At 43.6% G+C, this 17,138-nt stretch overlaps 1 protein-coding gene and 1 pseudogene across 6 annotated transcripts in view; one reads left to right on the top strand and one right to left on the bottom strand.

Annotated features, from left to right (window-relative positions):
* Nucleotides 1–17,138, top strand: part of Jph1 (junctophilin 1) — an 84,822-nt gene that overhangs the window by 12,907 nt on the left and 54,777 nt on the right. The gene's annotated exons all lie outside the window — the stretch shown is intronic.
* Nucleotides 6,994–16,090, bottom strand: LOC130888232 (annexin A7-like; annotated as a pseudogene).

The raw sequence follows: 17,138 nt of genomic DNA, 5'->3' as shown, positions 1-17,138 counted from the left end.
CACACACACGTAAGGACCCCATTTCTGGCATCTTAAGCATCTTATCGGTAAGGAGTCAGTGCATGGTCTATAGGCAATTATATTTTCAAGAGGCAAGAAAACTAAGCATTTTTAAGAGATATGTTACTCCTCTTTGCCAAAGAATGTGTATTCCTGCAGGAGCAAACAAGGAGCCTGCCCTAACTTCTTCCCCCTTACTCATCTGTGGAGAATTTAATGACAGACATGGCTTCTCCGTTTCAAGGCCCTGAAGCCTTCCCTAGGATCCTCTGTGGGTGTGCAGAGAGAACAGCTGGACCCAGAAAGATGACCTCCCAGGGACAGTTCTGTCCTGCCCCCAAGCCAGGAGTGAGGCTTGGCTGCTGGAGTGCTGGAAGGCGTAACTCGGGGACACAGAGAAACTACTGTGGCAGTTCTGCCCCTCAGCCCTGATGTTACATCACTCACCTGCTATTTAACAGCCCACTGCACACAACTCGGGAGCACATTGTTAGGAGAGCCTTCTAGAACCTTCTCATACCTTCGTTAGGCCGTCTTGCTTCTAAGGACCCTTCTTTAAAACCTCTTTCTCTACCTCCCATATCTGGGCTCATCAGGAAACTCAGACAATGAGGTAGGCGTGTGTTTTGATAAAGTAGATGTAACCACATACAAATTTATTGAAAATCAGTGTTAGGCTCAATCAATGCCACACTGTTAACCAGACTTTCGGAATATTACAGACATTCTTCTTAAAGCCCAAGTCGTATAGGCATGGCTCTCAGTTTGACTAAACAAGGCAAGGAGAAAATGTTCTATGTGGAATGAATGGGATTTGAGGCAGTGTTTAATCCTGCAGAGACTGGTGTAGGGAGAACTGGCTTTGAAAATAGAAAAAAAGAGACTGAAATTAGCTAGGTTTGAGGTCATGTGTTGACTGACTTTCAACTGTAGCAGTTGGAGTTCACTTTGTACAAATTTCAACAAATTCCATCTTATTTAGTGTGAAATAGAACACATTCCTGATACTCTAAATATGAGGAATTGAGGCAACAATATCTTAAGTGTAGCTGTGTTTATAACGAAAGCCATAGGACTTTTGTGTTCGCTGGGAAGCCCCTCGGGATTGTGATGGCGTTCACAACGCTGTCCTGTGTGCACTCTGACCTCAGCTCTGAGGCGGAGGTGCTGTGTCTTTGGGCGAGTGGCAGAATCCCTTGTGCGAGTGAGTACAGCTGTGGGCGCCTCCCAACAGCAGCTGCCAGCAGCCCGAGCTCCCCCATCGCAACTTTCCATTATGGATTAAGCTGACTCTGCCAATCTCCCTTTACTCAAGACACCAAACTGGACGCTTGCAAGACTAGCGCCTTGCAAATCTTTGAGATGCTTTTCTTATTATAGATGAAATATGAACATTGTGTTTGGGAACGGGATCCAGCAAATGCCAAAGGTTTTTATGTAAGTCATTCAGCTTTAGTACAGCGGCCTCCTGAGCATAAAATCAAATCAGCTTTTCAGAATTTCGACCTTCTGTTTCAGTTGGTGCTTCACATTTGTTGTATAATATGCTAAATTCAAACTAAGCTGCTTTCTGAGAAATTTAATTAATATGTAAGGAGTCAAGATTGGCTTCAAAGTGCTGTACTCTTTTGAAGACAATCTTCTTAGGAGTTCCGTGTGGGCCAGGAGAAACTTATTAAAGTTAAAGACAACGGGTGTGTGTGTGTGTGTGTATTCACATACATATGCTTATATACACATATACATAGTCACTTTCTAGCACTTTTTAAACAATGCCAGAGAGTAATACATAATTTGCATTTGATTTTTGCTAATTTTTGCTGACTTAAAGTTAAAATTTTTACAAATTTAATGGTATCAAATAATCAAATTTTGGTTTCAGTTGTCAAAAGTCTTTTCTATGTTTTACTACACTGGTATGAAATATTTTTAATTTGGTTTTGTAACTTCAAGATTCCATACTTTTGTTTTCATGTATTGGGACTTGAGATACAAGTGAGCACCCACTTAGTCAGAATATACATGGGAGAGATATCCCACTGAAGCCAGCAGTTTAGGGCTCAGGTGAGAACAAAGGCACATCAAGCCATGGAAGTTAGTCGAAGACTGAGCCAACCATCTTGGGGAGGAAAGGGTGTATGTCATCTTACAGCTCCCAGGTCACTAGTCCTTTACTGAGTGAAGTCAGGGCAGAACTCTAGAGGCAGGAACCAAAGCAGACCATGGAGGAATGCTTATTGTCTCCATCCCCACAGCTTGCTTAGCCTGATTTTATATAACCCAGGACCACCTCTGTCCAGTGGCCTGGACCCTCCTACATCAATCATTAATCAAGAAAATGATTGCTCATGGGCCAGTTTGAAGGAGGCAGCTCTTCAGTTGAGATCCCCTTTTCCCAGGTTACCCTAGTTTTGTTGACATTTAACCAGCACAAAACACATACTAACCAGTCCATTTTCTACGACTTGATTCTTAGTGAAATATAAATTTTAGTCATTCTTTGAACCTATTGATTTTCAAGTAAATGTACAATTTTTACTAAGACTTTTCCTAATAGACTTTAGTTGGGGCAAATTTAAAAAATATATATATTACCTGTGAAATAATCGATTGTTTCTGTGAGTTTAGATGTCACGTGCAGGAGCTTTATTCCAGTATAAGACTGGGAGCAGGCTTCTGCGGGTGGCATCTAGCCAGAGGCTCCCAGGATGAGTGGATCTTTTCTAGAAGGTGGAGTCATGGAGTAGAGTACACAACACAATTATCCACCAATTAGGGCATGGTGAAATGCTGAATGTGCTTGGAGCTCTGTGGAGAATGAGCTGAGGCTTACTCTGAGATAGGGGAATACTGTTAATAGGTGTTCAGCAAAAGACATCATACAGGATCATATTTAGAAAGCTTGCTTTGGGTACTGGTAGTATAGGGTAAGCAAGGGCAGTTGAACCAGGAGCAGGCGACGTGGACACCTGCTAACTACTACCCAAGACAGGAGCCTGCCCTTGAGCTTCGCAGGGCAATGGGGAGTGGCAAAAAAAGCCTGTGCATTCGCAGACCCACTAGGGTCGTCTAAAGTGGTTGAGCGGGGGTGGGAAAAGTGAGCCTAGCTCTGGAGTTCCGGGTTAGGCTGGCTAGATGGAGCACTGCTTACTCAGAATATTGGGTTTTATCTTTTTTCATTCATTCTTTAAAAAGTGGGAGCGGGGGGGGGGGGGGCTTTCTACCTGCCTCTGTCATGTAAGTTGGCTAATTACAGTCATTCAACACCAGGCCTAGCTCAATCTGGATATTTGACTTCTCAAATTTCTAACTGATAATGGGGAAGAACTCAGGAAAATTTGCACAGTACTTCCTTCCACAGTTCAGATTCCAACTTTACGGAATCAAGATATTTATAGGGCATGCATAAAAAGAAGAGTTCTGTGCATGTGTTACCAGAAACAACTCTTTCTGAAAGGGGCAAGTAGAACAGTTCTCACATTAGGTGACTAGAAATCTCTTGCCTTGTGACAACTCATTCAGGTATTTGCATCTGTGAAACGGTGCTTTCTAAGATTTGTGTTCAGGAGACCTACCCAGTGAGCAAGATGTATGTTGTTAAACTGTTTTTTTCTTGGCAACATCCTAGAAGGAAATATCATTCTTGCAAATTATTATGCCACAGAAATGCCATTGAGCATACATTTATATAGTGCAGCGCTGTCCAAATGTGGTACTAAGCCCTAGAAGTACGAAGGTGGATAAGAAAATACCCAGCCCAGTGCAGAGCACTACTGTATATCCAAGTGCCATGGAGCAGTAGGATGCAGAAAGACCCTCCCAGGAGGCAAATGACACAGCTTTATCAAGTTTTTCAGTGGGCACTTGACTGTGGACTCTACACAGGCAGCTTTCTCTACCTACAATGTCTTCCTATCAGATCATCTTCCATTGCCTAACCTCTCTTAGATGTTTGTGGTTATAATCCATAGGGGCTATAGCTAAGTGAGAAATTGAATCAACTCCCCCACCTTCTCGTCTTCATCCTTGTGTTTTGGGGGGTTGTTGTTGTTGTTCTGAGACATGGTCTCACCATGTCGCTCTGGCTGCCCTGGAACTCACTATATAGACCAGGTTGGCCTCAATCTCACAGAGATCCACCTGCTTCTGCTTCTAGAGTTCTGGATTAAAAGTGTGTGCCAATACACCCAGTACTAAAAATGTCTCTTAAAATAAGAGAACTTGATGATTATAATCTTGATAATAGGATTTCATGTCATATTTGGAAGCGAGTACATTGGCTGACGGCAGGCACTCTGGTTCTATGACTCTCAGAGTCTTTTTCACCACCCCCCTTCCTAGATTTCCCCTGCCTTATGAAATTATCAAAAAAAATTTAAATTTTACTGAATTAAATTATTTTTAAACTCTATTAGATAGAATTTTGAGAAGTCGTAGGATCCTCTTAGCAGTATTTGGATCCAGAGATTTCGAAGTCAACTGTTTGATTTGAGAAGTTACCTGGTGCTTGGACTATGGTATAACCTTGACTTTGTCACCTCATCTAATCCCCACACCAACCCTGTCTGTAGGGCATGGAGAATTAGGAGATTACAAAACAAGTGTGTGGCAGATCCAGGCTGATATCCCCAAAATGTAACATCAGAAGCTAGGTGTTTCTCATTCTCTGAGTTTTAAAAACTGGGGGAGGTTTTTTTTCTTGAAGCCAGGTTCACTCCTTGGGTTCATAAAGGCCAGCCTGGAGCAATAGGTTTACAGTGCAAAACAGAGATCTCACCTCACCGAGAAGAAAAGATCATTTATTCCGAGTCATAGCCCAGGAACACAGCTTCAGAGTGCCTTCCTTGCATGGCATAGGCCACTGGGGAAGTAGTTACGTGAACACTCATTCCAAGTGGTAAGTCACAGAGCATTTACAAATACGTTGGTGGAAACTACAGATAAGAAGGTGGCAGCAAAAGTGCCCTAGGCTTCAGATGCCGCCTGGTGGCATTCTTAGCTTCGGATTGGTAGAATCTAGTGGCCTGCTAAGGGTACTTTTCCAAGAGTTTGATGAGCCGTTGTAGAGGTGTCATGACAGACACAGACTTCAGCAGTGAATGGCTAATAAGGGGACTAACGATAGTCTAAGACAATGTGATTCTGGATCCACCATGTCTCTAGAGTCTACAACCAGGAGATTCTAATAATCACCCACTCGACATTATAGACTCTTCAACATAGAGATAACTTTTCCTCTCTCTCTAGGAACTTAGTTCTTGGTGTTTACTCATAGATTACATCTTGCCACTGTTTTCTTGAACCGATAATATTCTTTGAATAGCCACAAATCTTGCAGGTGTTAGTATATCGTAGTAAATTCTAAGGGAAGAAGGGTCGCTGAGGACGAATGAGACTGAGCTCTGAAGAGTGAGGCCAGAAGTAGATGGTGGCAGAGATGCTGGAGATGGAGGAAGATGCAAACAGACGCAGCGGACAGGAAACATGCGCAGTGGAAGTTCACACAGGCAGTTGGATTGTAAGGTTTCCATGGGAGTCGCATTGCCTCTGGGAAGACATTGTTTCTCCTCCCCTGCAGCCTATCGCAGGGAGATCTTGAGAGTTCCTGTCTTCTACTGGGTACTCACCATGAGCATGAGAGCATGAGATGAGGCATAGATAGAAATTTGTACTTTTCATACTCCTAGGGCATTTCAAGGCATACTGAAGTGTGGGAAGTAGACATTGGGTTGTGTTGAGATGTGATTTTGAAGGTTTGCAGACTGTGGGAAGTCTTTGAAGGAATTTAAAGAGAGCCATCAGGATGTGAGATGGGTGCTCTCACTGACACTGAGGAGAGAGAGGGATTCAGTAGAGCCTTATCTGTAAAGATTATTTTCTTTTAAAAAATAATATTTTGTGTTTGTTTATATTTTTGTTTTTTAGAATACAATTTTTTTGTCTTTACACACATCGTTGTACCTTGAATATTTATCTTAATCATTAGTCCCCCGTCCTGCTTTCCCCATATCATGTGTGTGCGTGTGTGTGTGTGTGTGAAAGAGAGAGAGAGAGAGAGAGAGAGAGAGAGAGAGAGAGAGAGAGAGAGAGAGAGAGAGATTGGTTTTTGTCTCCCATCCTCATAACCTTCTCTTTTGCCTTCTATCTCTTTGGAATTCTTCCCTCCTTCCTTTTCATGCCCCCCCACACACACACTCACTTTTACTTCATGATATATGTATGCATTTGTAGAAATTTTGATAAGCATCATGGGTCAAGGGAAGGGATGGTAAAGATGCAGGATAAGATTAGCAATACTTGGTAGACCAGAAATGGTGAAGAAGAAATAGAAGTCACTCTTAAGATGTGTATCTGATATCCTAATGCCTCTGTTAGGTTAACAGAAAGATTTCCAGGATTTGCATGGCTTATTTCAAGCATATGAAACAGTTCATATTTCTGGTTCTTTTTCTTATTGGTGAGGTGAACCAGATTGCTAAAGAAAACTCAAGTCTTAGCTCTTACCAAAAATGTGGATCCTCCTCCTCTGTCTGGTTTTGAACCAGACTTGACATTTCTTAGATTACTCAATAAACAGAGTAAAACAATATGGCATTCTGCTTTTTGATTCCAGATTTGTCCTCAGTCAAAGTTGGTGGAGAGAAAGGGAAAGGGCCATTTTATTTAAATTTGCTTCTATTTTATTAGAGATTACTGTGATTTTTATTCAGCATGAAATCCTGATTAAAATAAAAAGCAGTGAGAATGAAGCTTTATAAATATTGCAAAATTATGACATCATTGATATGGCTTTAACATTGATTGGATATAGGGAAAACAACATTAAATTTAAGACAATAACAAAATGTGCAAACTAAGCATGCTACCCTGACCCAGTCCTTAGTAAACAGCCACTCTGGCTAGGTGTGATGTTTGGCATTGCTGCATGCAGGTCTCGTTGCTTGGCAGAATAAGCTCTAAATAGTTCCATTTATTAAAGGAAAAAAATCCCTCTCACTGGCCAGCAATGGCCAGAAGCAGCTTTCTGTAATCTCCGTTCATGTCACTTGCAATCATTGGTGCTTAGATCTTCTGATACATCTGGGGCGAACATCTGTTTATCTGAACAAGGTCATCCTGGCTTCACGTAACTACAGTCGGGACCAGGGTGGACTCATCTGTGCCAGCGCCTCTCATGGAGTTGCTCAGCAAAGGCAGGCAAGCAGTTTAGGGCATGTGCAAGATGATCTTCAAGCCACTTTCAATGTATCCATAAGACTCTTGACTCACACTGCTTAGGGAATCGGCCATCCTGGAATAGCCACCACAGTAGCTTTCTGTTGAGAGAAGCTTCTTGTGTTGAGCACCATGTTGAAATAGGATCCATCTGTCCATAGCCTCCCCTCACCAGCCTGACTCCCTATCACGTGCATGCAGAGAGACATTCAAAATGTTCTGAGATTTCTGGCCTAATGTCCTCCCCAAACTCTTGTCCAAATTCTAATTGATAACCTCTAACAATGTCTCAAATTTCTTGATGGTTCCTGTGCACAAAATCTCTGTGAGCACATGTTCCCGAGATCCTGCTCCTGTGTTGCTTTCTGTAAACCTTGGGCATCCTAGTATACAGAAGGCATGAACAAGGCAAGGTTGATTCCTCCATATCTGCACTCCATCTTGAGATCTTTAATTAAACCCTTGCCTTCCATGCTCTTCCACACTATAATATGACCTTGACAATAAAAGGGTTTTTCTCTTGGAGTGCTGAGGATTAAATCTAGGGCCCACGCATGCTACACAAATACTTGTTACTGCACTGCATCCATAGCCAGCAAAAGTGTACTCTCAAGTAAGGGGACAGTCACTACTATTTAATTCCACAAGGGAAAACAAGAGTAAGAAAACCATACCTGGGGATTTGGTTGGTTTAAGTTTTTTGTTTGCTTGTTGCTTCAGCATCTTCTGTGCTGTACGATTTGGATTTTAAAGTTCACTTAGTCAGCTTTCATGTTCAGCTGCTGTATTTGTCACACTTGAGCCTTCACTGCGTATCATAAACATGTTTCAAGGGGGATGGGATAAAGCGTCAAAGGAAGATGAAGACACCAGGGCGCGGGTGGGTGCTAACCCCGAGGAAATGACTGGTAAAGTGGTGTGAAAACTGGGAATTCTGGCACAGTGACTATGCCTGAGGCCAAGCAGAATTGGTTGGGCATGATGTCATAAAGAATTTGGTCAGGACAGAGCCAGAGGTACAGCCCGTGTAATTCCAGCGCTCAGAAGGTAGGAGGAGGATCATGAGTTCGAGGACAGCCTAGGCTATGTCATTGAAACCTAGTCTCAGAGAAAAAAGGAAGTTGATCAGGGAGCAGCATTCTAGAGGAAAGCTCAGCCATGAATTACCAGAGATGATAGAGGTACTGCCAAGGAGGGAAGTCATCTGTACCTGGTGGTTCGTAACTTAAGGAGAAGGACAACCAAAAGCATTGAGCTTACCTGTGGGCCTTAGTTGTGGACTAGCTCTGGGTCTTAGTTACACAGGTTCCTAGTTTCTTCATGTTCTGTTGCTGCTTCTGAGTGTCTCACTGCCAAGAGCAGCTGGAAACAGGGATGTTTCCTAAGCATACCCCGTCCTCCTGCCCTGGTCCTGCCACCAGGAAACATGACCCATTAGGTTCCCAAGTATTTGGAGAACAGTGGTATTACTTCCAAAACTTCTGAAAAATCAGTGTTGTTGGTATGTAGCAAAGAATGTTTTGATTTGAAATAGGGAACCAGGCTAGAAACACGAGATGCAGCTTTACTGTAATATTTAATTTTGAGCTCCAACCTCACCTGAAAAGGCTTAGTCACAGTGTGCATACAAGAATGTACTGCCGGAGAGCTAGCAAGATGGATGGCCCAGCAGTTTAAGGTGCTTGCTACCAAAGCCTGATGACCTGAGGTCAGTCCCCAGAGCCCGTGTAGTAAAAGGAAAGAACCAGTTCCCAAGAATTAATCTCTGACCTCCACATGTGCCCACCTACACACAAATCAACATTTTAAAAACAAAAACTTTAAAACAATGCACCAAACCCTTCCTCGTACTGCATCTTCCAGCACATACAACCCTGGACTCCATGAGCAATGAGGAGAGAGGAGGTTGGTTGCGTCCAGGGTACCTGCTAGGTGTAAAGGCCATAATGCACTGGTCAGGCAGCATGCACCATGCAGGCTCTGAAGAAGCTCGTCACATAAGCAAAGCAGCATCTCCGGAGAGTGCAATTAGTGTGCACACGCTGGGCTGAAAGCAGCGTCCAGAGACACCCTGACGGGATTCAGCTCAGGCAAAAAGAACCATAGCCCTTAAACTCAAAAGGGGGAAGTCAGATAGAGCCAGTCGTAGACAAGTTAAAGTACTAAGGGTGTGAGTGCCCAAGAACGCATGGCACTCTGGGTGATGCTGGGATGGTAGGGTGCAGACTAACCTTATAATGCATGGACATTCACAGTGGACGATGACTGGGCCATCATGAGACAGTGGAACAGCAAGGACTGAAGAGTATACTAAAGAAAGAGCTCAAAATCAAAGACTCATGCTGGCATAATAAACATTTGTTTAGAAAGTATGTGGAGGGGTCTGCAGAAGAGAAATTTCTGAAGTAGATATAATGAAATGGGAAATTAATGTATACTGAGGCAAGTGTCAGACAATTTGTGGTTTAAATGTAATTTATATAATTCCACCTAAAAAGTCAAATTAGCATTTTCTTTTCCTGTAAGGCGTAAGTATACTGACCTTCTAAGCTTGAATATTCATGCTGCCCAGCCTTTTGACTAAGAATATATAGAAAGTAATAAAGAAATTAACACTGATCCCTGTGCCAAAGGCCTTTCTTCAGAGAGTAGGGACGTGCAGATAATTGTCTTATAGTTAAATGAAGAAGAAAAGTTGACCAACTAATGCAGACCGCTAACGCTACAGCCCAGGATTGAACCTCGGAAGGCTGTCCTAATGTGTGGTAACGGCACAGAGTAGGTTGGATGAGCGATGAGTTACAAGTTCTGCACAGAACACTTGGGTTCAGCGTGGGAGCCAAACCAAGGGGAGTCCATATCATTGTCTTTTCTCTGGCCCTGTGAAAGCTCTCTTTCATCGGCTTCCCTCCCTGGGAAAACAGAGAACCCTGCCAGTCTCGCAGACACCTTACCACAGGTCCCTGGTACTAGCAGGTCCCTGTGTGAGCAGGCTGAGCTCTTCACGGAAGCAGGCAGGCCCTAGGAGGGGACAGAGGTCTCCTTCAGGCATCCTAGTCGTTTTTGTCAGGAAGATACTGATTGTAAGATGTTCTCTTATCCAACAACAGTATATTGGAAAGTTCACAAAACATGAACAAATGAGTCAAAATATTACTGTTTTTATCAGACTCCCCAGATACGAGTTACTCTTGCAAAATAGTGAATTGCATCAAATCATGTCTTGCAGAATTGGTCTATATGAGAATTTTGAATTTTCCGAAGATAAAGAAGTTTGTTTTTAATCCACAGAGGTTAAGAAGGGGTTTCTTAGATATGTTAATTTGGCTTATCATTCCGCAAGTTGCATGGAGAAGAAAACACTTTACCTGTAAATATACACAAATTTCATTTGGGAATTATAGTTGAATAAAGTTCTAAGGGTAAGGGATATTATTCTTCTCAAGAATAAGCAAAACTGTGATTGAGAATTGCTGTACCTGTAAGCCCTGTTCCAAAGAACTGTAGAGATTTGAAGTGGCCTAAACAGAACCGGATTTTCTGTGGACATTTCCAATACTTTTTCTTTTCTTCCCATCCATTGTTTTCATGTGAAATACTGTTCACGGAAATTCTGGAATTTTTAGAAGTCTAAGTTAATAACTACTGTGGTAATGTCCCATCAAAACAGATCAAGATTCTGAAAGGTTCCTCTTTGTGCTACAACTAAAGTGAGCTGGAGTCCTTCTCAGTAAGGGCTGCCTGCAGAATAACAAATTTCCCCTACAGTGCTGGGAAAGAAACTGGTAATCGTGATATCATGATAGAATATTGCTTCTTCAGGGGCCGACTTTATGTTTATTGGCCTCTGTTATAAGCCAGCAAAGTCTGTTTGTAGCTTACTTGGACCCTAACACAAATGGCAAGACATTTGGGTCCCTTTAAATACTTGGTTTTGACTAATTTAACTTTTTTCAAGTGACTGTTCTTTAGAGGTTTAGAATACTCAGCATGAGGCTAAAATTTAATGAGCTTCTGACAGTTCACAGGGCATCAGTCCAGCACTCCATGTATTATAACTATTTTTAATCTCCTTATTGAGGTTGCTGTAGAAAAGGTGATCAGTTTAGTGGAAGAGACTATTCGTCTCTGGGTCCTTTAATAGTCAGTGACAGTGACTTCCTCGAACACTCAGCACATGTGAACCGTGAGTGACATGAGATGAGCAGATGGGAGAGCTCTGGACCCCAGAACTGTTCCCAGTCCCTCAGGAACAGGAGCCCAGAGGCTCACCTGCAGGCAAATACACGAGAACATGCTGATCTTCCTAGGGACAAGGGTGCTACTTTACTCTGAGCTAACATGGGAAACATCCTGTCATAGTCTGCGGCTTTGTGTCTTAGGGTTTCTATTGCTGTGAAGAATCACCATGACCACAACAACTCCTACAAAGAAAACATTTAATTGAGGGGAGCAAGCTTACAGTTTCATAAGTTCAGTCCTTTATCATCATGGCGGAGAGCATGGCAGCTGGGAGCATGGTGGCGTGCAGGAAGCCATGGTGCTGGAGAAGTAGCTGAGAGTCCTACATCTTGCAGGCAACAGGAAGCACAATGACAGTCACACTGAGCAAAGCTGGAGCGAAAGAGACATCGGAGCCTGCTCCCACAGTCCTACACTTCCTCCCACAAAGCCACACCTCCTAATGGTGCCACCCCCCATGAACTTATGGGGGCCAATGACATTCAAACTTCCACACCACGGAAGCCATAGAGCAAGTTGACCCAAAGCTTGGGGTGGTCAGGAGAATTCTGTGATGTTAAGTCTATGTAAACATCCTTACAGTGATCAGCGGTCATAACTGCTCACTGACGTATCATACAAACAGTGGTCGAATGTGTTCAAGCTACGTGCCATGAAAAGGATGGCCTCACTCCCAGAAACTTCACATTCTGCGTCAAGAATGTGAGGAGAAAAGCTAGCAGCTGGCCTGTGATGGTGAGGGCTGAGTCGGAACAAAAGGCAGTATATGTAGGATCCTAGCACATGGCCCCAAGCCAGTGAGAGGAGCCTGAGAGAGACTTTCAGGAGAGTCTCCAGTAGGGTCTTGAGACAAGCTTTCCCAGAAGCGGAAAGGGGTGGATGAGTTTTCCAAGCAAAACAACCCATATTGGCAGAATCTGGAAGACAAGGAGATTGCTTTTCCTGAAAACATGAAAGTGTCCTTTATTGTCATTCACCTGTGTGTGGAGTTCCCGATGAGGAACAAACACTCCACAGTGTGGCAGTCTGGCAGGGAGCTCAAATTCTGGTCCTCCAGTGTTGTGAGACTGAGCCTGGGGTGTGGCTTAGCCTTTGCATATTTCACCATGCTTCTGCAGGTTGGGAGGAGAGTGGCAGCTGCTTAGTGGAGTGTTGCACAGGTCCAAACAGCTAATAAACATAAAGCAGAAAGTAGGCACGAAATGTTTGCGCTGGAGCAACTTCTGTAATCACTTCAGCCAGCATTTCCCAAGTGTCTCTCCATGCAAAGGAAGAGCAGAGCAAGAGCTCGGTAAGATGTGCGGTCAGGTGGCAGCAACGAATATGAAAACATAGCAATGTAGCATGAAGGAGAGCTGTGTGGAAGTCAGGCCTGTAGAGGATTATCATCCGAGGGATTTATTCTATGTAAGGGGGATTCTGGGAGAAGGGAGATTAAAGTAGAATGTTTGTTTGATGTTCATTTTGGCTTCATCATGTGGGAATCAGGGAAGGTCCATGCAGACCTGCTCTTGGCCACCTTTCAATCCCTGTGGCCCACGTAATCATGGCTCCTCTCCAGCCACCTGCGTATGTTCACATGGCTCCCTTGGAGCCAAGGCTAGGAGGAGAGCAGGGTAAGTGTGCTGTCTGTTTGCCTAGTAGCCAGAGTCAGGAGCATAGCATGCAGGAGCCCACAGCAAATCTAGGGAGCTTGAGCTTCAGAGAGGTCCCCAGGCCCTGGATCGGGGGGCTCATTCTTGCTATTCTCCTGCTAGCGTCATCCTGCTGTTTCTGCATAGTTACTGTGGGTTTCAGAGGCTTCAACTTCCAGCCTGAGATGAAGCTCGGGATCTCCAGCAGTTCCTGGCTCCTGTGTTGCAAGAAGTACATGGCCCCTCATCCAGGGACCTCAGAGGGAATATCTACTAGCCACCAAGATCTTCAAACTGTGAGGTCAAACTGCCTTGGTCTTCCGGAAATGCCTCCCAGTCTGGCACCATTCTGCAGTCCCCCCTCTGATGAGGTCCCTGCTTCTTTTTGTCACTGTGGTCTTGGGAAATACATTCAACTAGGTAATTTAAGGACGCTGAAATAGGGAAAGATGTAAACTTGTGCTCTGTCACCAAGACATTGAGAAAGGCCAAGAGGTGGTGAATCTTCAGTGTGACAACACTGCATTCTCTTCAGAGAGACTTAGAGGATTATTTTAATATCTTTCTGCAATATGTAGCGGTGGGGAAGAGAAAACTCGGGAGCCAGAACAACTTCACTGGCTGGCACTGTCGCCTATGAGCAGAGTGACCTCATGTGATTGGCTTCTCCAAGCTTGTTTTCCCTTCCTCTGTACCATGGAATAGTTGGGAGAACCTCATGAAGCTGCAGGACAGATCAGTAGGTTGATGCATTTGAGGTGCTTAGAGTGTGGTTCTTCTGTTGTGAATTCCTGCTTCAGTTGCGGACACATCAGGATATTTTGGATGGCGTTTCCCCCAACGCTGGGCATGTCTGGTGATATGGTGATGCCTCCCAGGCCTTATACAAGGCTTTATGTAAGGCTTCTGTGGTGTTAGGTAAGATGTATACTCAGTTTCGGGACCAGTGGGACTTTGTCAGCACTCACAGGTCTCAGAAGGAAAACTGAGGACATTCCCAAATCCTGTCCAGGGTAAATTACTTTTTCCTAATCCATTGCATGCAAGTTTGAACAGAAGTCGTAGACATGGCCACACCTCTGTTTGGAAGTTCCTGAAGGATACTCTCGGGTATGTGGAAACTGTGGTTATAGAGACATATTTTTGTGGTGCAGGTTTCTTTTTTAAAACTTGGGCCGGCCTGACTGCCACTGCAAGCCATCTGCTATGGGTGTTTAAACAGCTGTGAAGGAAACACACCTGTGTCTTTGTCCTAGCTCCTGCCTGGCTGGGCAAGACGCAGTTCGACTCCGCCCACTTCCACATCTACATGTCGGTGTTTCTGCCTCATATATTGTCACTCGACCTGCTCAGAAAAATAGACAAACTTTAAAGTGTGAAGAAATTCTCCTTATACTACTTTTCTGGGTTTTTTTTTTTCTTTGAACAAACACAAAGTATCTGCCTTCAAATTATTAAAACATCTTTTTTTTTCAAATATATGAGCTTAAGCTCTATAACCAGTAACTAAAACTGACTGACACATAAAATTGGGTAAGCTTGCAGCCCGCAAAATGACAGCAGAGATTTGCATTTAAAAATCCAGAGGCAGAGGTTAGTAGTGGGACCCCTTTGTTGTGTGTTTCGCCAGTTCATAGAAAACTCAAGGCCCCACCCTGTTACTCACAGTTTCTACAGCTTCCATGAGTAAACACTGCTGAGTGTTCAGAGGCTTCAGGTGAGCACCAGTCATGCCATTGTGGAATGCTGTGCATCTCTGTGATGCTCGGGGAGGAGTAGAGGACAGGGTAGAATGCTGTGCGTTTCTGTGATGCTCAGGGAGGCTACAGGGTAGAATGCTGTGCACCTCTGTGATGCTCGGGGAGGCTACAGGGTAGAATACTGTGCACCTCTGTGATGCTCGGGGAGGAGTAGGGGACAGGGTAGAATGCTGTGGCTTTCCAAAGGGTTTAAATGACGAAAAGGGTATGTCAGAGGTGGGAGGTGTTGAGGATATGGAGAAGGGAGATGGTCTCCTGGGAAAAAAACACAAGAGTCAGATCTAGCCAAAGGAAGTTTTGGGCAGACATAGGGAGGAGAACTTGTGCTGAAAAGAAAGGACACACAGCAGGTGAGGGGTATAAGGTGGGATCCTGGAACATCCCCACTTCTATGGTACCATGGAAGGCTGTGATTACTATGCATTCAGTTAGATACCTTGGTTGCTGCAGGAACTACATTTAAGTTAAACCGCCAAATTTGCTTCTTTTTAATCTTGAGAGGATAAAATCAGATCAAATGACTTGTTCCATTTTTTTTTTTTTCTGACAGAAAGGCTCAGTAGAAAGAGATTCTCCTTTCTTTTAGGGCAGGTCCATAATCAGGCGATTCTAAGCTTTCCTATAGATGCACATTTCTTCGGCCTGATTTGCTGGAATCTGTCAGGTTCCACTCTCCATACAGTATGGGTTAGTCCATGTTTGCCCAGTAGTAAATGCTCATGTAAAGCATTTTGTTCCATGCACAAAAGTAAGTTGAACTAGGATTATGTCTCATTGGGTGAATAGGCTTAGCATGCAAGCATGAGAACCTGAATTCAGATCCCTGGCACCCAGATAAAAATTAAAACGTGGCAGTCCCCTCATGTAATCCCCACCGTAACCCAGTGTTGGTGGCAGGGGACAGAGACAGACACATCCTGGGGCTTGCTGACTTGCCGCCGTAGCTGAAACAGTGAACAGCAACTTCAACAAACAGCGAGTACAAGGAGAGACTTTGTTTTAAAAACTATGGTAGAGTGGGAAAGCGATGGAAGAAGGGATCCAGCGTTGGCCTCTGGTCTCCATTTTCTGGTACGCACATGAACACACAGGCTCAAGCGTGCACACAAATGCACAAACAATAAAATTATGTTTGGTTTTCTCCCCCCTACTTGCTTGGTATTCTTCAATGATGATGCACACGCTCGCCTGTCCTAAGACATTATCCAGGTGAGAATATGGCTTCATCTTATCCAACATGGCCTTAGCTATTCACACGATCTTCTTTTCCTTGCTCTCCTCCCAATCTACCTCCCTTGCCCCCATTTTCCTTACTTTGTCTGTTTCTCTCCACTGTTCTCTGTGCTCCAGATGTCCAGTTCTACTGTAACTATGCTTCATCATGAAGTCATTGATGTTGAGTACCAACTTACGCCTGTTGTTCAAGAGATGGGTATAAGTGGTGCCCCTGAAACTCTGCAGATGATAGCAAGGGGCTCAAGAGACCCGAGGAGGACGGGAGTGGAACTGGGCAGTTCTCTATCTATTCTGTCACCCCCATCTTCCTTCTTCTCTAATATTTGGAATGGACTCTCATAGTATTGAATGTTGTTCTCTAAGTAAATCCCGCCAATTCTTTTAATACTTAGACATCTCCCCAACAGCACAGCCAATGAGAGGATTTCTCTGGATTTAGTTTTCTCACCTGTAAAGTAAAAACAATGATTTTGAATTGTTCCTAGAATTTTCTTGCTAAAAAAAACATTAGCTAAAGCAACTACCTACTTGTATTGCAAGCTGTGTTGAAGTGCTATGTTTTCTCTTGTTTTTACAGTCGGGGTTTCAATGTGCAACTCTTGGGCGGGATTAATGTCTAAGAGAAAATGGACCTTGTGTTTTGTTTGTGTAGCACAGTTTTGAATACAAGGGGTTTGTTTGTTTCTTTGTTCGTTTGTTTTGTTTTTGGACAAAACCAAAACAGTGCACTAGAATGAAAGGTCTAGTCAGGAAGTTTTTCCTGTGCCACGTGGGACTGCATCCTGCTTCAAAAGTCTCCGCTTTTTGCTCAGAAAGTTGTTAACTTGAATGAGTATACTGAAGCATAGTTTGCACATATTATTAAATTGCATATGTATCATGTTATACTTAAATTGTTAGCTAATAGTTCCATTGCATATGCGTACTAATGCAAGTTGGCAGGCTTTTCAAAAAGCATTTGAGGGTGTGTTCAGGGGTTCTAAGGTAGGAAAAGGCTTGGGTTATTTCTGAACAGACAAGCCAAAGATTTTTGAAAGATTTTGACTCTAGT

The sequence above is a fragment of the Chionomys nivalis genome, chromosome 16, assembly GCF_950005125.1.
Source record: "Chionomys nivalis chromosome 16, mChiNiv1.1, whole genome shotgun sequence".
In the NCBI taxonomy this organism is placed as follows: Eukaryota; Metazoa; Chordata; class Mammalia; order Rodentia; family Cricetidae; genus Chionomys; species Chionomys nivalis.
This window is presented reverse-complemented; position numbering and strand designations above follow the sequence as displayed.